Here is a 22,263-nt window from a genome sequence, read left to right on the forward strand (position 1 = left end):
AAAAGTCTCCTGGAATCTCCTTTTTAAATTTTTCATTTTTTATATTACTCAATGAATTTATTACATTTATAGTTGTACCATGATCATCATAACCCAATTTTATACGATTTCCATCTCGTACCCTCAGCGCTTCCCCCACCCCCAAACTGTCTCCTTTGGAAACCTTAAGGTTTTGTTTTTGTTTTTGTTTTCAAATCACTGATGGCTAAGTTTATTTTTGGCTAAAAAATATTTATGTTTTAAAAATTAAATTTTGAATTTAAAGTTTACATATAGATAGATGGAGATACACATATCAATATCAACACCATTATACATTTATAAACCTACATACATTAAAATATGCAATTCACAAGAACCTCTAGGTCTAGAAATTGAACTGATATTAGAAAGTACAATTGAGTTATACAAAAAGGTATAAACAAATATATATGGTATATTTATATTATCAATTTATTATGCTTCTTTATAAGTATCTTCCATTCAAGGAAGAGTGAGATTTGCTGTCTGTGATAGTACTTCTACTTTTAACTATCCCAAGGCTATTTTTTGCACAAAAACTTTTTTTTTTCCTATCCTGTACACAAGCTTTTTTTTGAATTTTTTTTTTTTTTTGTCTTTTTGTTGTTGTTGTTGCTATTTCTTGGGCCGCTCCCTCGGCATTATTGTTGTTGTTGTTGTTGTTGCTATTTCTTGGGCCGCTTCCGCGGCATATGGAGGTTCCCAGGCTAGGGGTCGAATCGGAGCTGTAGCCACCAGCCTACGCCAGAGCCACAGCAACGCGGGATCCGAGCCGCGTCTGCAACCTACACCACAGCTCACGGCAACGCCGGATCGTTAACCCACTGAGCAAGGGCAGGGACCGAACCTGCAACTTCATGGTTCCTAGTCGGATTCGTTAACCACTGCGCCACGACGGGAACTCCTACACAAGCTTTTGAAAGATTGAAGAATAAAGCACAAGAAAGGCAGAAGCAATGAAATTCACAAGTTTTTCAAAGTCTGTGAGTCAGTATCTGTTCTGCAAAGAAGTTCATTCTGTCCTTTTTTCAGATTCCACATGTCAGTGAAAGCATTTGATGTTGGTGTCTCATTGTGTGGCTGACTTCACTTAGCATGATCATTTCTAGGTCCATCCATGTTGCTAACAATGCTGGTATTTCATTCCTTTTAATGTCTGTGTAATATTCCATAATGTATATGTACCACTTCTTCTTTAGCCACTCCTCTGTCAACGGACATTTAGGTTGTTTCCATGTCTTGGCTATTGCAAATAGTGCTGCAATGAACATCGGAGTACATGTGTCTTTTCAAGTCATGGTTTCCTCTGGATAGATGCCCAGGAGTGGGATTGCTGGATCAAATGGTAGTTCTATGTTTAGTTTTCTGAGGCATCTCCATACTGCTATCCACAGTGGTTGCACCAATTTACAATCCCACCAACAGTGTCATAGGGTTCCTCTTTCTCCACACCCTTTCCAGCACTTATTGTTTGTTGACTTTTGGATGACGGCCATTCTGGCTGGTGTAAGGTGGTACCTCATTGTGGTTTTGACTGGCATTTCTCTGATAATGAGTGATGCTGAACATCTTTTCATGTGTTTTTTGGCCATCCGTATGTCTTCTTTAGAGAATTGTCCGTTTAGATCTTCTGCCCATTGGAATCTCCTTTTCAGTTCTCCATTGCTAGTAGCAAAGGAGGAAAATTACAAGTTTTCCTAAATAGGCTCCGAAACTCAACTTCAGAAACCTACTATGGGATCAGGCCCTGAGCTGGGGAAGGATATATTTGAGAGTACCACAAGTATAACTGGAAACTGGTCTTAAGATGGCTAATGGAAATAATTTCCTTAAAAAAAGAAAAAAACAGCACTATAAACTACATGGAAGGAAAAAGTTAAAAATATGTCACATGACAAATTTGTCAATTTGAAGCATAAAGTAAATCTTCATAATATAAATCTCATTTCCTCAAATGTTTTAGAATAACACAACCTGACTAATTTTTGAAAACCAAAATTCTATTTCCAGCTTTGTGTCTACTTTTTAAAAACTGGATTATTTTTATTGCAGCTTTAGGTTCAGAGAAAAACTGAGCAGAAAGTACAGAGAGTTCCCATACACCCCTGCCTACATGCACACATAGCCTCCCCCACTATCAACATCCTGTACCTTTTGCTACAGTCCATGAACTTAGTCTGATGCATCTTTATCACCCAAAGTTCATATTAGGTTTCACTCTTGATATTGAGAATTCTATGGGTCTTGACAAATATATAATGATATGTATCCACCATTATAGTATCATACATAACAGTTTCTCTGCCCTAAAACATCCTTCGTGTTCTACCTATTTATCCCTCCTTCTCTACTTTCAAACAGCTAAATTATTCCATATCTCTTTATCTGCCTAATCAAGGATATCTCAACCAGGGACTCTTATTTTGGATCAGATAATCCCTTTTTTTAAAGGGTATATCTTGTGCATCTGGGATATTTAGCAGCATCCTTGGCCTCTATCCAACAGGTGCCAGAAGCATTGCCACACTCAGTTGGGCCAGCCCAAAATGTCTCAAGACATTGTCAGATACCCCCTGGGAGTGAGTGGCAAAGTCATCCCCTGTTAAGAACCACTGGCCTAATCCAAGACATACTTCTACTTTCATGAGAATGTTTATATTATTCTGTTACAACTTGTATAGTTGGTTATTACATGCTAGTCAACAGATAGTTGTTCTGCCTGCTATGTTCTTGGCCATAGCAAGCCAGGAGCTATTAAACTTTTCAAATATTAGAAGTGTTAGGGCAGAGCATGAGCTGCCACAATAAATGTAAATATATAATACATAAATATTATATATGTAGAGTCTACATGTGGTAGCTACATTGAACATTGAGGCATGTTTAATCAAATCAATTCAACCATCTTCATGATCTTGTGAGCATTCACAGCAGTATGAACCCAGAGGGAAAATGCATTGATCTTTAAGATTAACTGATTGGACCTGCTATGCTTTGGTCTGGGTTCACCAGTCACACACAAGATATGGACTATGTCCCTACAGGGAAATAGTTCTGAATAATTAGCCAGGGGAGGTGGATTCTATGCAACTCTCCATTCCCACTCCACCTCCAATGACCACTTTCCCATGATAGTGGGGAAGTTCTGCCTGATTCTATGAAAAATTGCCATAAATACCTCAGTTCTCCTTTAGTTTAACCTCTGTAGATAGAGCAGGACTAATGGTAAACTGGAATCCTTTCCAATTGGTCAGTTCCTCTGCTGTTCTGGTCATTAAGTTGGAATGCAAGTAAGCAATTACAAGTTGAGATTTTATTTGGAGATTTTTGCTTGTAAAGATTTAGGCATTAAAGCAGTTATTTAATTCATGAGACAATTGGCAAATTAAAGAGGGAATCGATGTGGTAGGCCACGGGACATCTTAGTGAAACTAATCCTATTTGCATACTGGCCCCAAATCATGGGTTTCCTCCTCCTTGGGGGCAGACTTATTACACTCATTTTGAATTCTCTTTACTTTTGTTTATTTTGCTTTTTTTATGATGGACCAAAATATTTGAATTAAAAATTGACTCATTAAAGATAGTTTACTACATTTAATTTAGTTTTTATTTCCAAGACCCTTCTTGGAGGATATGGGGCTCCTTATTCCTTAGTTCCTTTTTTTTTTCTTTTCTTTTCTAGGGCCACACCCGAGGCATATGGAGGTTCCCAGGCTAGGGGTCGAATCGGAGCTGTAGCTGCAGGCCTATGCCAGAGCCACAGCAACGCGGGATCCGAGCCATGTCTGTGATCTACACCACAGCTTATGGCAGCCCAGATCCTTAACCCACTGAGCAAGGCCAGGGATTGAACCTGCAAACTCATGGTTCCTAGCCGGGTTCGTTAACCACTGTGCCGTGACAGGAACTCCAATTCTTAAACTGAATTTATATGTATATTCCCCTTTGTGGACCTCCTAATTGATCTTCTCATCTCTAAGTGACTTGTAAGATTCCTTCCAGCTCTGTCTCTGATCCATTATCTATTGTAATTAATGTAGACTTGACCATGGTGAATGCTGGGACCTCAGCAGAAGGAACGAGAGGAAAAGGGTAGGAGAGAATCTTGGAGAGAGCCTCACTGAAATTTCATAGACTAACTTTGTTGTAGGACTATACCCTCAAGATTTGAGTTTAGCAGGTCAAATCAGAGTTCAAAGAGTGAGGCAAATTTGGGCTTCATTAAAAGCATGATCAGGTCCTGGAGCTGGAGTAAGAGAAAGCAGCAAGGGAGTTCCCACTGTGGTGCAATGGGGCGGGCGGAATCTCTGCAGTGTTAGGACACAGGTTCGATCCCTGGCCTGGCACAGCGGGTTTAGGATCCAGCATTGTCACAGCTGCAGTGTTAGGTGTTAACTGCAGCTTGGATCTGATCCCTGGCCTGGGAACTCCATATGCCACAGGGCTGCCAAAAAAGTTAAAGAGGGGGAGAGAGAGAGAGAAAGCAGCAGGACTAAACATTGAATGGTAAGGCTTGGTATCAGATGGTCTACTGGGATTAGAGAAGGACACCAGCTAAAAGAGGAAGCCATGCAGAGCAGGATCCAGCTCCCACAGGAGATGAAGTAGAAAGGGTTTCTTAGAGAATCAGGGCCTGAGCCAATCGGGCTGGAACTCAAGGGAAGGTGAAGCCTCAAGCTGAGAATTACAGCTTTAATCAGAAAACCAACACCAAAGCCAATCACAGAGGTTAGCCCAACACTACTGTGTTAGAGAGGAGGAGGCAATTCAGTGAGCACACATCACACATAGAGACCTTGGGTAATATCTATTCTAGTATTCCTACTGGCAAGATGGGATGCTTAATATCCTGCTCCCTTAGGCTGGATTTAGTTCACTAGACGTAGGAGGTAGAATGCTCTTAGCCTCTGTCAGAGCAGAGCTAGGAAAGGCAGGGATTAACAGAAGCCTACCTCATATACTTTGTTTCATTCAACTCCTCTGTTTGATAATGCTTAAATAGTACAAAATCGTCATACTCACTGATTGCTAACTTCTGTATGACTTTTCCTTTGACCAGAATGAGTGAAACTTCTTAGGGAATTAGACATAACCAGGCCCTAATTACTAGGCCATGAGATTTCTGTATATCAGTGGATTTTATACACTAAACCAGGGTTGGCAAACTTTTTCTGTAAAGGTCCAGATAGTACATGTTTGAGGCTTTGCAGGCCATATGGGATCTGTCATGAGTGCTCAACTCTGTCACTGTAGCATGAAAGCAGCCATAGGCAATATATAAACAAATGGGTGTGGCTCAGTTCCAATAAATCTTTATTTATGAACCTCAGAATTTGAATTTCATAAATTGTCATGTGCCATAAAATTATTCTTTTGATTTTTTTTTCAGCCTAAAAATGTAAAATCATTCTAAGCTTTGTGGGCCATACAAAAACAGACAGCAGACTCCTGTACTAAAGGTAATTATTTAGTGAGCAATGTCTTACCCAATTAGGCCTCAACACCACAATCAAGACCACAAAATCCCACAGATAGGATCAACCTTGCTCTAAGCTCTGGTGAAAATAATCAGTGCCGGTTTGATCCCCAGCCCAGCACAGTGGGTTATGGATCTACCACAGCTCTGGCTCAGATTCAATCCCTGGCCCAGAACTTCCATATGCTGTGGGTGTGGCCATAAAAAAAATCAGGCCACCTACAGGGAGAATGTAAGAAACTGTACATATTGTCCAGTCATAAAGTCAATCTGTTGGATGATCCTTTTCTATTTCTACACTTTGTTCTCATAATAGGTCTCTGATGTGGTTGTTGTTGATAAAGCCACTTGGGTTGCCCTCACCAGTTCTTAACAAATACTTTCTTGTATGTCTGAGTTTCTGCTTGGCACTTGGTTCCTACATAACTGGAGTCTGACCATGACTCTCAACCCAAATTGCTCTTAGAGATGGGAGTGTTGTAGATTAACCTTAGTGCTCATAGCCAGGTTCCTGTGATCTTCCTGATGCTGACCCTCTACGTGCCTGAATCATCCTCCTGTGTTTGGTCCATTTCTAGGCCTTGCTGCCTGGCCAATATCACCAAACCTGAGTGAGGCAGTTGGTATCATATTAACAGAGAGGCATGTAGGAAAAGAAGATAGAAAACAGTAATCATCCAAAGACTATCTTTAAATAGCTTTCATTATAACCCAAAGCCTCGATGTTTGTTTCATTCTATCCTTTAGAAAGCACACGTGTTGAGAATTAAATTTCTTGCTGTCACAGTGAGCGTTCAACATTGAAATAAAAGGTATACACAGTAAAACTCTTAGTAACTGTATCAAGGCACAAGAAAAAAGCATTTAGTTTTGGCCTTTACAATTCTAACTCTCAGGTCATTTTTCGTGGTTTTGACTTATTCTTATTTAATTAAAATGGTTGCAGAATTTACAGTTGCAGAATTTAATGGAACATGTGATTCAGTACAAAGCTTTAGTATTTCTTATAATTCTATTTCACATGTACCGAATTCTATACTATGATAGATAGCTATCCTAATTTTCCAGTGTAAACTTTTTCACTGTGAAACTAACATTATAACGTAGATGATGCTACATTTCAATTTTTAATCAATATATCATACATCATTTGCAAATGCAATTGGGAAAAAACTGTATTGATAAGCTCTCCATTTTGAGTTCATGTATTTTGGGGGATATCATCTGGGAATGTGTATTTCTGGCCTAAGTTTTATACCTGACCTTTCTTCAAGAGGAAATCTGTGCCATGATTTTCAAATGTGGTTAATTATGAACAATCTGCATTGTCTGCAGTTCAGGGACATTTGAGGATGGAGGTAGCATGGCATAAGGATTAGAGTGTCCATTATTAAAGATCTAACTTGGATATACTTCTAAAAATCAAATACCTAAATACAGCCCATGCTTTTTTGTCTTTTTATGGCTGCACCTGCAGCATATGGAACTTCCCGGGCTGGGGGTGGAATCAGAGCTATAGCTGCTGACCTAAGACACAGTCATGGTAACACGGGATCTGGGCTGCATCTGCGACCTATGCCACAGCTTATGGCAACACCGGATCCTTAACCCACTGAGCGAGGCCAGGGATGGAACCCACATCCTCATGGATACTACGTCAGGTTCTTAACCCACTGACCAACAACGGGAACTCCCATAGCCCATACTTTTGATTTCCAAATAGAAATGTGGATTTACAATCACCTATTATTCTCCACAGCCAGGACATGCCATTAAATTAGCTCTTTTTGATTACTTTGGCTATGTTTATTCCACAATCTTATTTGACACAGACTAACAAATTGACACTTTGGAAACCACTCCAGGTTTTTTGTTGTACAAATAGTACCTCAGAGCAAAATGTATAAACTCCTTAATGAATATATTTGTCGCGTGGGAAAATAGTTCTCATTATTTTATATTCCTATGAACCACACAATTCTTAATCCCAAGGCAAAGCAATACCTTGAGCCACAAAGGAAACATGGGAAATAACAGAGGAAACAAAGGATAGTGCTAATTTAACTAGGTTCACCTTCCAACTTTGACACTTTCATTGATTTCAGACCATAATCCATATTTGTTGTTGTTCTTATTCACAGCTTGGAACTATAATGAGGAAATAGGAAATCTCTCCTTTCTTCAGAACTTTTTACTCTAACATTCAGACTTAGGACCACAGGGTTTTTACTTAGGCTCACTTATCTTAGATTTAATTTACATCTGTACCTTCTTTCTCCCTTAATGAACATTCCAGTGATATGGAAGGGGTATGTAGGGTTCCAGCAGTATTTGTTAAGATGGGAGAAGCTGGAGTCTATTTAAATGGCAATGGGATTGAGCCAGATCACAGGAAATTGAAGATAAAGGAGAAAAGTAGATAATAGTGTAAGACTCCTAATAAAGTGGGAATAGGGACCCTTCATCTAATATCACTAGGCAAGAAGTAGGATTTGGGTGCAAGAATCATGCAAACTCTTTGTCATTTGGATAGCTCCCTTCCCTGGAGTCTGTAGAAATGTAGGTTTTTCCTTATTTTCATCTTGTCGTGGCCATTTAGGCTTAGGAGGGAGCAGCATATGTTGGTTGTCTGCTGCACATGGCGGTGACAGACTTAGGAATAGAACTGGCTTGGATTCCTCGGTTAATGTTCTTTCCACACACCATATTGTTATTGTTAAAAACAATGATGTTGTTTAAAATTGCCCTCATTTTTTTTATTGCTGATTAAGAATTTTCTCCATACTTCTGTACACTCTGTTTGATTTGGAGCTGGTTCTGCATATGAAATTAATCTGAGGCACTAAATTGTCCCTGCTTATGTGTCTAGAGAAGCCCTCCTGCTCCACTGTCCCTTTATGTTCCTTTTGGCACCACAAAATCGGAGGAAAATAAGGAAGAAACTGAGAATAATGTTAATATAATCAGCTTCATTTCTCAACTTTGACACTGCTTTGGATGACCAGTGGCTTAAAAACCAATCTATGGCTCCTTGTTCACTGCTCAGAACTATGACTAAAGAACAGGCATTCTTTCCTTTATTATAAAACATTTCATAAATTTCCCATTAGCAAACTCAATAATAAGCTCACAGGGAGTATTTTTAAATTCCTCATGAGGTCACTACCCGACAACACTCATTGTTATCCTTAGTTATCATTATTTCTAGGATGTGAGTCATCCATTCAGGTGCTCAACTCTTTCATCCTTCAAATTATGCCTTTTTTGTCTTTGATTTTCATAACTCCACTCTGTTTAACCTGCCTCCATAAACCCTTTCTAGCCATTAACTTGCTCTGTATTTTTTCCTCTCATAATACTGACTGATAGGGTCTTGTGTGACACTCTCCAAGCCTATATTCTATATGAACTGGCAGGTTGGAAGCTAGCCTCCAATCACTGTCTTCTACTTTCTTAAACTTGAAGCAGTAATGTTCAGAAGTCACAGAATTCTATATTAGGTATACCCAACCTTTCTTTCTCTGGTAACAACCTGCCTTCTGACTATAATTTCTCAGGGTCATGCCAAGCATCCTCACTGGCAAACATACCACTATGAAGGGAGCCATGCAGTGAACAGGAAACTGGCACTGAAACTTTCTTGATCAGCCCTATAATTCCTTATTGAAAAACTCCCCAAACTCCAAATGGTCCTTTAATTTTCTGATGTCTTTATTCCTATGAATCAATTTATTTTAGCATCATATTTCACCCCACAAATGATGGTTAAGAACTCTGACTGGCTCTTCTGCCACTTTTCCATCTCCCAAAGGGACATTTCTCACTTGAGCCACCATGTTTACAGCTTTGTGCTTTGTTTCACCAATGTTGGCTCCTGCCTATTAAGCATACTCTGTATATATTTTGAATGCATGCTACCTTTCTTCTGTTGCTCTTGCCAATATGATATTACACATTAGCATGGCTAGTATAATTTTCCATGGCTAGACATGACAAAGGAGGCCCTAGTGAGGACAAAAATGGAAAACTCCTAGATCCTGTAGTAGAGGCACAGAAAAGCAGAGATTGCCCCAGTGCTGGACAGCAGAGACTTCAAGGCCCTAGCACAGAAACTGGGCCTGGGTGATATGACTTCCTGAATAGGGGAATTACTGACTTCTATAGCAATTTGAGTTATCTCTGGGTGCTGAATATGGAGACAGGGAAGGTGTAAAATACAGCTAGCTCCAAGTTCACGCCTCCCTTAACCTGGTGGGTGTTTCCTAGTCTACAAAACTTAAGACATGCTTCTGAGGAATGCCAGGGAGACTGTGGGAAGAAAAGTCAACCCTGGCATCTTTTATCTCATTTGGATCCTTGGAGCTACTGATCAACTTAGAGTGTAAGCCAAAGTAAAAGTGACCTCAAATGTTACCCAGACTCCCTGATTTTGCCTCTTATAACTAGAAATCAATTAGTCCTTTTCATATTTCCACTGATCTGTAGACCTTATCATTTGCTCTCTAGGATAACACATAGAGGAAGGAAATGTGGGAGTCTTTGCCTCACTCATTCATTTTTCCTCCCCATCCCCTTTGTTGTAATTTCTTTGACTGTTTTTTTTTAATTTTTTTTTATTTTCCCACTGTACAGCAAGGGGGTCAGGTTATCCTTACATGTATACATTACAATTACAGTTTTTCCCCCACCCTTTGTTCTGTTGCAACATGAGTATCTAGACATAGTTCTCAATGCTATTCAGCAGGATCTCCTTGTAAATCTATTCTAAGTTGTGTCTGATAAGCCCAAGCTCCCGATCCCTCCCTCCCCCTCCCATCAGGCAGCCACAAGTCTCTTCTCCAAGTCCATGATTTTCTTTTCTGAGGAGATGTTCATTTGTGCTGGATATTAGATGCCAGTTATAAGTGATATCATATGGTATTTGTCTTTGTCTTTCTGGCTCATTTCACTCAGGATGAGATTCTCTAGTTCCATCCATGTTGCTGCAAATGGCATTATGTCATCCTTTTTTATGGCTGAGTAGTATTCCATTATGTATATATACCACCTCTTCCGAATCCAATCATCTGTCGATGGACATTTGGGTTGTTTCCATGTCCTGGCTATTGTGAATAGTGCTGCAATGAACATGCAGGTGCATGTGTCTCTTTTAAGTAGAGCTTTGTCCGGATAGATGCCCAAGAGTGGGATTGCAGGGTCATATGGAAGGTCTATGTATAGATTTCTAAGGTATCTCCAAACTGTTCTCCATAGTGGCTGTACCAGTTTACATTCCCACCAGCAGTGCAGGAGGGTTCCCTTTCCTCCACAGCCCCTCCAGCACTTGTTATTTGTGGATTTATTAATGATGGCCATTCTGACTGGTGTGAGGTGGTATCTCATGGTAGTTTTGATTTGCATTTCTCTTATAATCAGCGATGTTGAGCATTTTTTCATGTGTTTGTTGGCCATCTGTATATCTTCTTTGGAGAAATGTCTATTCAGGTCTTTTGCCCATTTTTCCATTGATTGATTGGTTTTTTTGCTGTTGGGTTGTATAAGTTGCTTATATATTCTAGAGATTAAGCCCTTGTCAGTTGCATCATTTGAAACTATTTTCTCCCATTCTGTAAGTTGTCTTTTTGTTTTCGTTTTGGTTTCCTTTGCTGTGCAAAAGCTTTTCAGTTTGATTAGGTCCCATGGGTTTATTTTTGCTCTAATTTCTATTGCTTTGGGAGACTGACCTGAGAAAATATTCATGATGTTGATGTCAGAGAGTGTTTTGCCTATGTTTTCTTCTAGGAGTTGGATGGTGTCCTGTCATTCTGGGTATGTGAATGTATTGCCATTGAGAAAAATCAGGTATTCTTTGAAAAAAAATTTGAGCACCTACAGTATGCTAGGTACTGTTCTGAGCACTGGGGATATAGAACTGAATAACAAAGGTTTAAAATCACACCCTCCTGGAGTTGAAATTAGATAATACGTTATATGGTTAAAAAAATGATATGGAGAGGATAACACAGGCAAGAAAGCAGCGTAACGAATGTTAGGGACTATTTTAAACTGGACGATTAAGGAAAATATCACTGAAAAGATGACATTTAAGGAAAGAGCTGAAGGAAGTGAGAGTACAAGTCACCCAGTATCCCTGGGAAGATAATTTCAGGTGAAGAGAATAGCAAGTGAACAGTTCCTGAGTTGGGAGCAGGCTGAGGGTGTTTGAGAAATAGCAAAGTCAACGTGCCTGTAAAACAGTGGGGATAGGGCACCGTGTAAGGTCCGTATGCAATTGCAGGGTACCTTTTATATGTCCCACTATGGCTTGAAGAGAGAGTCATTATTTGCTGGAGATCAATGGCTTTTCTTCATTTACCTGCAATAAATATCCTTCCTACTTCCTTCCAGGAGCATTTTTGCCATATCTTGAGCTCAAGTCTACTAGTCATCCTCTAGTTGAGGCACACTGCTCATCTTAGGTATAAGTTTCCTGCTAACTAACTTTATGAAATCCGCATTTACTAATGCCAGTGAATGGTATCCAGTTTCTAATATTCTTCATCTCCTGTTTAAAAACATGTTGCCAGGAGTTTCCTTTGTGGTAGTGGCTCAGCGGTTAAGGAATTCAACTAGGATCCATGAGGACGCAGGTTTGATCCCTGTTCTCGCTCAGTGGGTTAAGGATCTGGTGTTGCCGTGAGCTGTGGTGTGGGTCACAGACACAGGTCGGATCCTGCGTTGCTGCGGCTGTGGTGTAGGCCAGAGACTACAGCTCCGATTGGACCCCTAGCCTGGGAACTTCCATATGGGGCAACTGTGGCCCTAAAAAGCAAACATAAATAAATAAATGTTGCCATACACAATAATAAGAGCTATCAGATGTTGAGGTACCTGCCATGTGCTAGAGACTCTATAGATATTTATATAATTTGATCACCCAACAAATCTGTGAAGCAAATGAGGCTATTGAGATCATTTTACCTTTTTTTTTTTTTTTTTTTTTTGTCTTTTGCCTTTTCTAGGGCCGCTTCCTCGCCATATGGAGGTTCCCAGGCTAGGGATCTAATCAGAGCTGTAGCTACCGGCCTACTCCAGAGCTACAGCCAAGCCACGTCTGCGACCTACACCACAGCTCACAGCAATGCCAGATCCTTAACCCACTGAGCAAGGCCAGGAACCGAACCCACAACCTCATGGTTCTTAGTCGGATTTGTTAACTACTGAGCCACGATGGGAACTCGCAGAGAATCATTTTACATTTGAGTTCATTTTATGTTTACTGAGGCTTAGGGAGGACGAACACCTTGCTTAATGCTGCTATGTAGTAGAGCCAGGCTTTAAACTCATGCCTGAGGAGTCAAAAGCTCCATCTCCTTTCACCATGCATCAGTGTTCAAGGCAGCAGTATTCACAATAGCCAAACAGTGGAAATAAAGTAAATTTTTATGAACAGATTAATGGATAAATAAAATGTGTTATATCCATACAGTGGAATATTAGGCAGCCTTACAAAGGAATTAAGTGCTAATACATGCTACATGAATGACCCCCCAAAACAATATGCTAAGTAAAAGCAGCCAGAAGCCAAAGGCCACATCTAAAATCATTCCATATATATGAAATGTCCAGAATAGAAAGTAGATTAGTGATTGCCTGGAGCTAGGGGTCGAAGAGCACATTTAATGGCAAATAAGCATGGATTATTTTATTGGAATAATGAAAACATTTTCTAGGCCCTTTTATTATTATTATTTTTGTCTTTTTGCCATTTCTTGGGCGGCTCCCACAGCATATGGAGGTTCCCAGGCTAGGGGTCTAATTGGAGCTGTAGCTGCCAGCCTACGCCAGAGCCAGAGCAATGCAGGATCCGAGCCGTGTCTGTGACCTACACCACAGCTCACGGCAACGCCGGATCGTCACCCCACTGGGCAAGGGCAGGGATCGAACCCACAACCTCATGGTTCCTAGTCGGATTCGTTAAACACTGTGCCACAACGGGAACTCCATGAATAATGAAAATATTCTAAAACTGGAAATGGTGATAGTTACACAACTCTTATAAATTTACTAAAAAGTCATCAGATGGTATGAAAATTATACCTCAGTGAAACTTATTTTTAAAAAGGCAGGCCTGGGAGTTCCTGTTGTGGCTCAGAAGAAATGAATCTGACTAGCATCCATGAGGATGCAGGTTCAGTCCCTGGCCTTGCTTAGTGGGTTAAGGATCTGGTGTTGCCATGAGCTGTGGTGTAGGTTGCAGACACAGCTCGGATCTGGTGTGGCTGTGGCTGTGACATAGGCCTGTGGCTACAGATTGGATTTGCTCCCCTAGCCTGGGAACCTCCATATGCCATGGGTGTGGCCTTAACAAGACCAAAAAAAAAAAAAAAGGCCTGGATTTTTAGAGACTTGCTAGATTAGGAGAACTCACGATGTGATGCAAGCAAAGGATACACTAGCCAGGAATGAAAGTGGAACATTCTTAGAGGTGGAAGAGAGAGGGAAAGAGGAGTAAGAGGCCAGACACCCCTGTTCCTCCCTCTCCCATCCATTCCACCATGGTAAGAGTGAAAGCTGAGGGGGAAAGTGAAGTTTTGATAAATATTTCCCAACCATGTTTTGGAGCAAATTGAAAATAGGGTAAAATTATCCCCAGTTTGGTCTTTGGAACTCAGAGAAACCACCTTTCTGTGCTCCCTCACTAACAAGGGATGATTATAACAGAATAAAAATGGATAAAAGACATATTTAGGCAGAGAGAGCGAGCCATGTCTCCCTTGGCTCCTACCGAACATAAACTGATCCAGAAGATTCTACATATTCCCAATGGAGAACATAGAAAATAGCTAACATTTAAGCCACCAGGCCTGCCATGGGGCCACTGCCATTAGGAGCAAAGTGGCCCCATGGCAGAAACTGTAGGAAGACAGTCTCATCTAAGGGCTGGGTGGAGAATGTGGCTGAGATTTAGAAGATCTGAAGGGCAGGTAGACGGAGAAGTGGGACCAAGACGACAGGGTGATGAAAAACCCTGTGCTCATGTGGGCTGAGACCAAGGACGCAATATTTCACAAACCCAAGACGATTTCATTAAATGCCAGCAGAGTGCCCAGTGTTGGGGCAAAGCATAGCTGAGGACATTACTGTAGAAGCCAATGAAAAACCACGTAAGGACACCCAGTCGCTCCTTCTCTGTCACCGTATTGGGGAGGCAGTACGTAGATGGAGTTGGCATGACTGGTGGTGGACGGCTGAGACTCTGAAACACAGAATTATCCAAAGAGGCTGAGTTAACCCACAGGGTTCTTTTTTTTTTTACGGCCACACCCATAGCATATGGAAGTTCCAGGGCCAGGGATTGTATCTGAGCCACAGCTGTGTCCTATATCAGAGCTGCAACAATGTCAGATCCTTTAACCCCCTGCACACGCACTGGGGAACCCCTGCCCTCTGCAGTGACCTGATCTGACTGATCTGCTGCAGTCAGATTCTTCCCCCCGCCCCCCGCACCTGCGGCATATGGAAGTTCCTGAGCCAGGGGTCGAGCCACAGCTACTGTAGAAGCAATGCCAAGTACTTATGTTGTGAGCCACACGGGAAGTCCTGCAGTCAGATTCTTAACCCACTGCACCACAGCAGGAACTCCGCAAGATTCTATTTTTAATGTAAAAAGACTGAGTTTCTGTCATGGTTTAGTATAAATTTAAAAAGTTGGCTTAATCCGCAAATGAGTACAGTGGACCAAGGCTTGTACCCGGCTGCTTATTCAGTACCACCAAGGGCTGTGGCAGAGTCTGGAGAAGGAAATTGGGCTCCGTAGAGTTCTATGTGAGTCACCAACATTTTTGACTCTTGAGACTTGATCAGGATTTCCATAATGAAGCTAAAAGTAGGAAGATCTGACACTGAATTATATAGTTCTTAAACCTTATTCCTATTAACCTCTATAATAAATTTTAAAAACCAAGTAGAAATGCTAAATGCCTGAATCTACTTCATACATGGATATCTGGTTCTTTCTAAGCCAGGCGTTCCTAATCTGGATCCGTGGATGGGCTATAAGTAGCACATGAGTGAGTGCCTCAGAGTTTGGGTGCGAAACTGAAAGGTTTTACATGTATGTGCGTGCTTCTGGATAGAGGTTTTGTAACTTTCATGAGTTTTCCAAATGGGGAGAAAAAAGGGTTTAACCAGAGAGGGCAGTTTGGGAAACTGGTGAGGCTATCCAGAGAAAGTGGATACAGACGAAGGTCCCAAGTGAACCACTAAAAAATGAACTAATTGTAAGATAGCAGACATTTTAACATAATGATTCTCATATCCTTGTCATATGAGTTGAAGATAGTCTGAATTTCATGAAGTGGAGGTCATTAACTACTTAGCTGAGCTTTATGGGTGTGCTTTATGAGGTACATACACTCTTAGAAAAGAGATATGAAATTTTCTATGTATGTGTACCTGAGCATTTTTCTAAGGAGAGGAGCTACAACTTCCACAGACTCTTAGAGAGTGTCCTTGACCTCCAAAGGGTTACAAATCATTCATTTAAACTTCTGGCAATGACAGTGATTCAGAGTACTTCCTATGCCAATTCCCATTCTCTCATCTTGATATAACTTCTCTCTCTGGCAAAGCAGTGCAGAAAAATGCAGTCCAATCTGAGTATGAGAGAGGAGAGAACTCAAAAGAGTGATTCCAAGAAGATGAATAACCCTTCTAAGTAAGGTCTAGCAGATCTGCTCAGCACCTGAGTCCTGAACTGCCATGTAGCAAGAAGATTGCTTGGGCAAAAGAGCCATGGACATAATAATGGCTCGGGCTGACCACATAATTGGTATCACATTCATATATGACATGAGATATTTCCTTTGATTGTACAAGACGTTATAAATGAGGAAGGGCATTGCCAGAAGGAACATTTCGTGGGCTATTTATCACTATAAAGCAGTTAGGAGAAATTGACTGACCTAGTGGGCTAGTCAGAGTTCTAAGTAATGACCTCCTTACATGATAATTCAGTGAACAAGATTTAGATGGCACCTGTCTTCATTAGCAATATATATATTTCTTTAAAATACCATTTGTTAATTAAATACCAAATAAGACTAAGTTTCTTTACTTGCCGAACTACTAGGGATTGATTTTTACCTGGTGGATGGCACTTAACCTCCATCATGCCCAAGAACCATTCATGGGGCCTGAATTACTCCGTGAAAATTCTCACCTCACCAGGGCTTCTAACTTTCTTAAATTAAGCTGCCCTTTGCATCAGTGGGAAGTCTCCAGTAAGGCACTAACTCTCTGATAGGATTGCCTCAGAATAATCTGATTTTCAAGTGGTGCATATTTTGCAATATGCTAAATACTTTTCATTTATTTGATTGTCACAAAACATGATGTAGATATTATTATGTCCATTTTATCAGATGGTGAAACTGTCTTAGAGATGATAATCAAGTGGCCCATGTAAACCCTTGTGCACTCCTGGTGGGAAAGTAAATTGGTACAGCCACTGTGGAAAATAGTATAGAAGTTCCTCAAAAATTAAAAATTGAACAAACATATGATCCAGGTATCCCACTTCTGAGTACATATCCAAAGGAAACAAAATCACTATCTCAAAGAGATCATCTGCACTCTCCTGTTTGTTGCAGCATTATTCACAATAGACAAGATGGAAACAACCTAAATGTCCATCTATGAAGGAATGGATGAAAGTGTGGGGTGTGTGTGTGTGTATATATATATATATATATATATATATATATATATATATATATATATATATAATGGAATATTATTTAGCCTTTAAAAAGAAGGAAATTCTACCATTTGCAACATCATGATAAACTTGGAGGATATTATGCTAAGTGAAGTAAGTCAGACACAGAAAGACAAACATTGCACAATCTCACTTTTATGTAGAATCTAAGAGGGAAATCCAAACTCATACTACCAGAGAGTAGAATTATGGTTATCAGAGCTAGAGAGAGGGAAGTCATAAGAGATGTTAATTAATAGGTATAGCATTTCATTTTGCAAAATGAAGAGAGTTCTAAAGATGAATGGTAGTGGTGGTTGCCCAACAATATAAATGTGCTTAGAACCACAAAATTGTACACTTAGAAATAGTGAAGAACATAAATTTTATATGTATTTTATCACAATTTTTAAAATTGGAAAAAAACTGAAAAAATAAAGTGGCCCATGGTCATACCTCTGTTTAAGAGGTAAAATCAGTAATTGAAGTCAGGTATATCTGATACAAAATCTATGGTCTTTCCGAAAAACCATACAACTACTATAATCAAATAATATAACTGAATTTATTTATAAATATAACAACCCTTTTTTTAAAAAGTCATCTTGGCCAAATCCATTGCACTCTGTCCAAAATTTTGTGGGACTTGTCTTCATGAATATCTTCACAGACTAGATCATTGCTTTAATTCTTCCCAATGGTAGTAAATTTTAGTTCTTTGAGAGGGATTGATTTTTAGAAACTGCCAAAAGTCATTTTATTGATTTAAACGTGATTAAGCTGGGTAATATAATTTGAGCAGAAATAAGCTGTATTTACATCATAGCAAATATATTTCCTTTCATGGTTCATACGCCAGTGCAGTATCTAAAGATTTCATAAATTAATGAGTAGATGGGTAAACAAATCTCCCAAGAAAATCACACTTTGACTTTGAAGGTCAATGCTCATTAGAAAATATAGGTTTAGGAGTTCCCGTCGTGGCGCAGTGGTTAACGAATCCGACTAGGAACCATGAGGTTGTAGGTTCGGTCTCTGCCCTTGCTCAGTGGGTTAACGATCCGGCGTTGCCGTGAGCTGTGGTGTAGGTTGCAGACGCGGCTCGGATCTCGCATTGCTGTGGCTCTGGCGTAGGCTGGCGGCTGCAGCTCCGATTCGACCCCTAGCCTGGGAATCTCCACATGCCGCGGGAGCGGCCCAAAGAAATAGCAAAAAGACAAAAAAAAAGAAAAAAGAAAATATAGGTTTAGTGTAGGTTGCAGACGCAGCTTGGATCCCGCGTTGCTGTGGCTCTGGCGTAGGCTGGCGGCTGCAGCTCCGATTCGACCCCTAGCCTGGGAATCTCCACATGCCGCGGGAGCGGCCCAAAGAAATAGCAAAAAGACAAAAAAAAAAAAAAAAAAAAAGAAAAAAAAGAAAAAAGAAAATATAGGTTTAGTGTAGGTTGCAGACGCGGCTTGGATCCCGCGTTGCTGTGGCTCTGGCGTAGGCTGGCGGCTGCAGCTCCGATTCGACCCCTAGCCTGGGAATCTCCACATGCCGCGGGAGCGGCCCAAAGAAATAGCAAAAAGACAAAAAAAAAAAAAAAAAAAAAAAAAAGAAAAAAGAAAATATAGGTTTAGAAATATCTGTTTTGTTGAGTTATTAGTCACACCATGTATTCCCTAGCAAGAGTTCACAAAGATCATTCGGATTAACTCAAAAGTAACACAGGTGGTCCTCTCAATAGTAAGTTTCAATTTTATGTCTCATAATTCAGTCTCAGCCAGGCATCCTCCCTAGAGATAAAACTTTCTTAAAACAGGCTAGCTATCAACCAGAAAGATTCATGACAGCAATGTGCAGACTGAATACATAAGGGTAAATACAATTTAGGAGGAGTTCTTCATTTTATCTGAAGAAGATAAGAACCTCTGAATTTTTGCCCATTTTTATAACCTAATCTCTTTTGGTAAGAATAAAACTTTTGGATGCATCTGTTGGGCAATAAGGTTCTTTTTTCATTTTCAGCCTAATGCTTGACCTGTAGATATATTAGTTCTTGCTAATTTTAGAATCATCTGATTGTTATAGAAATGAGGAATCTGTAATTAGGCTATAAAAGATTCAGTGCAGATTTTTATGTAACATTATACATGGAATGAGATAGAGAATAGCCTAACTACTACAAAATGAACATTTGCTGTACTTGAATATAGGTGTACTGAAAGAATCCAACTGAATCAAACATTTGATTATGGTGGAGTGTTTCATTCTATTTATAGGATACATTTCTTTCTCAATGTCAGTGCCTATTTGTTATCTACGTCTAACCACTTAACTCCAAGCCAACATTTACCAGGCATCCTCCTTCCCAAATACCAGACTCCTTTCCAGTTTTCTTTTGAGCATATCCACCTGGATATCCAGGGTCAAGACTACCTTTGCAAGAATCTGTCCATTTCTTCTAGGTTGTCCATTTTATTGGTGTATAGTTGCTTATAGTAGTCTCTTATGATCCTTTGTGTTTCTGTGGTGTCCATTGTAACGTCTCCTTTTTCATTTCTAATTTTATTGATTTGAGCCCTCTCCCTTTTTTCCTTGATAAGTCTTGCTAAAGGTTTATCAATTTTGTTGATATTTTCAAAGAACCAAATTTGGGTTTCATTGATCTTATCTATTATTTTCTTTGTCTCTTATTTCACTTATTTGTGATCTTTACGATTTCTTTCCTTCTACTAACTTTGGGTTTTGTCCTTTCTTCTCTAGTTGCTTTAGGTGTAAGGTTAGATTATTTATTTGCGATTTTTTTTGTTTCCTGAGGTAAGATTTATTGCTATAAACTTCCCTCTCAAAACTGCTTTTGCTATGTCTCATAGGTTTTGGATTATCATACCTCCATTGTCATCGTCTCCAAGTATCTTTTTATTTCCTCTTTGATTTCTTCAGTGATCCATTGGTTGTTTTTTTCCTCATTTTTTAAAGTTTTATTGGCGTAGAGTTGATTTACAAGACTGATAATTTCTGCTGTACAACAAAGTGATTCAGTTGTACTCACATGCATTCTCTTTCAGATTCTTTTCCCACAAGGACTATCATAGAATATTAGGTAGAGTTCTCTGTACCATACAGCAGGTCCCCACTGGCAAAGCATGGCACATACCCGAGTATACATTTAGTAGCATATTGTTTAGCTTCCAGGAGTTTGTGTTTTTTGCTGTTTTTTTCCTCGAAGTTGATTTCTAGTCTTATAGCATTGTGGTTGAAAAAAATGCTTGATATAATTTCAATTTTTTAAAATTAACCAAGGCTTGATCTGTGGCCCAAGATGCAATCCCTCCTGGAGAATGTTCCATGTGCACTTGAGAATAATGTATATTCTGCTGCTTTGGTATGGAATGTTCTATAAATATCAGTTAAGTCTCTCTGGTCTAGGGTATCCTTTAAGGCCTGTATTTCCTTGTTGATTTTTTGTCTGGATGATCTGTCCATTGATGTAAGTGTAATGTTAAAAGTCCCCCACTATATTGTATTGCTGTCAATTTCTCTTTTTATGGCTGTTAGCAGTTGCTTTATATATTGTGGTGCTCCTATGTTGGGTGCATATATATTTATAATTATTGTATCTTCTTCTTGGATTGATCATTTGATCATTATGTAGTGTCCTTTGTCTCTTGTGACCTTATTTATTTTAAAGTCTAGATTGTCTGATTTGAATATTGCTACTCAGCTTCCTTTGATTTACATTTGCATGTAATACCTTCTTCCATCCCCTCACTTTCAATCTGTATGTGTCCTTAGGTCTGAAGTGGGTCTCTTGTAAACAGCATATATATGGGTCTTGTTTTTGTATCCATTCAGCTAATCTGTGTCTTTAGGTTGGAGCATTTAATCCATTTACACTCAATGTAATTATAGATATGAATATATTATCATTTTCTTAATTATTTTGGATTTGTTATATTAGGTCTTTTTTCTTGCCTTCCTCTTTTTTTTCTCTTCTCCTGTGACTTGCTGAATATCTTTAGTGTTGTATTTGGTTTGCTTTTTCTTTTTTATGTGTGTTGTCTATTGTAGTTTTGTGGTTTGTCATTCCCATTAGATTTTAACATAAAAATCTATACATCTACAGAATTGTTTTTGGTTGCTGGTCTCTTAATTTCAAATGCATTTTCAATGTTCTGCATTTGTCCTCTCCCCTTCTCATGCTTGCTAGTTTTTTTTTTTTTTTTTTTGTCTTTTTGTCTTTTTGCTATTTCTTGGGCCGCTCCCGCGGCATATGGAGGTTCCCAGGCTAGGGGTCGAATTGGAGCTGTAGCCACCGGCCTACGCCAGAGCCACAGCAACACGGGATCCGAGCCGCGTCTGCAACCTACACCACAGCTCACGGCAACGCCAGATCGTTAACCCACTGAGCAAGGGCAGGGACCAAACCCGCAACCTCATGGTTCCTAGTCAGATTCGTTAACCACTGTGCCACCATGGGAACTCCCTTGCTAGTTTTGATATGCTATTTCTCAATGTGTAATCTCCTACTTTTATAGTATCTATGCCTTTACCAGTGATCGATCTCTCTCTCTCTCTCTCTCTCTCTCTCTCTCTCTCTCTCTCTCTCTCTCTCTCTTTTTTTAGGGCCTCACGGTGGTATATGGAGGTTCCCAGGCTAGGGGTCTAATCAGAGCTATAGCTGCCAGCCTACGCCACAGCCACAGCAACTCCAGATCTGAGCCTTGTCTACAGCTGCTGGCCTAAACCACAGCTCACGGCAATGCCAGATCCTTAACCCACTGAGTGAGGCCAGGGATCAAATCTGCAACCTCATGGTTCCTAGTCGGAATCATTTCTGCTGTGCCATGACAGGAACTCCGAGCTTTTTCCTTTGTTATTTTCTTGTTTCTAATTGGGGACTTTTCTTCTGCCTAAAGAAGTTCCTTTGGTAGTTGTTTTAAAGCTAGTTTGGAGGTGCTAAATTCTCTTGGCTTTTATTTGTCTGAAAAGCTTTCGTTCTCTCCATTAAATCTGAATGAAAACCTTGCTGAGTAGA

The sequence above is a fragment of the Sus scrofa genome, chromosome X (assembly GCF_054392235.1).
Source record: "Sus scrofa isolate SSC_HxYL_T2T_F1_AM1 chromosome X, Sscrofa_HxYL_maternal_Yorkshire_Landrace_v2.0, whole genome shotgun sequence".
Taxonomy (NCBI): Eukaryota; Metazoa; Chordata; class Mammalia; order Artiodactyla; family Suidae; genus Sus; species Sus scrofa.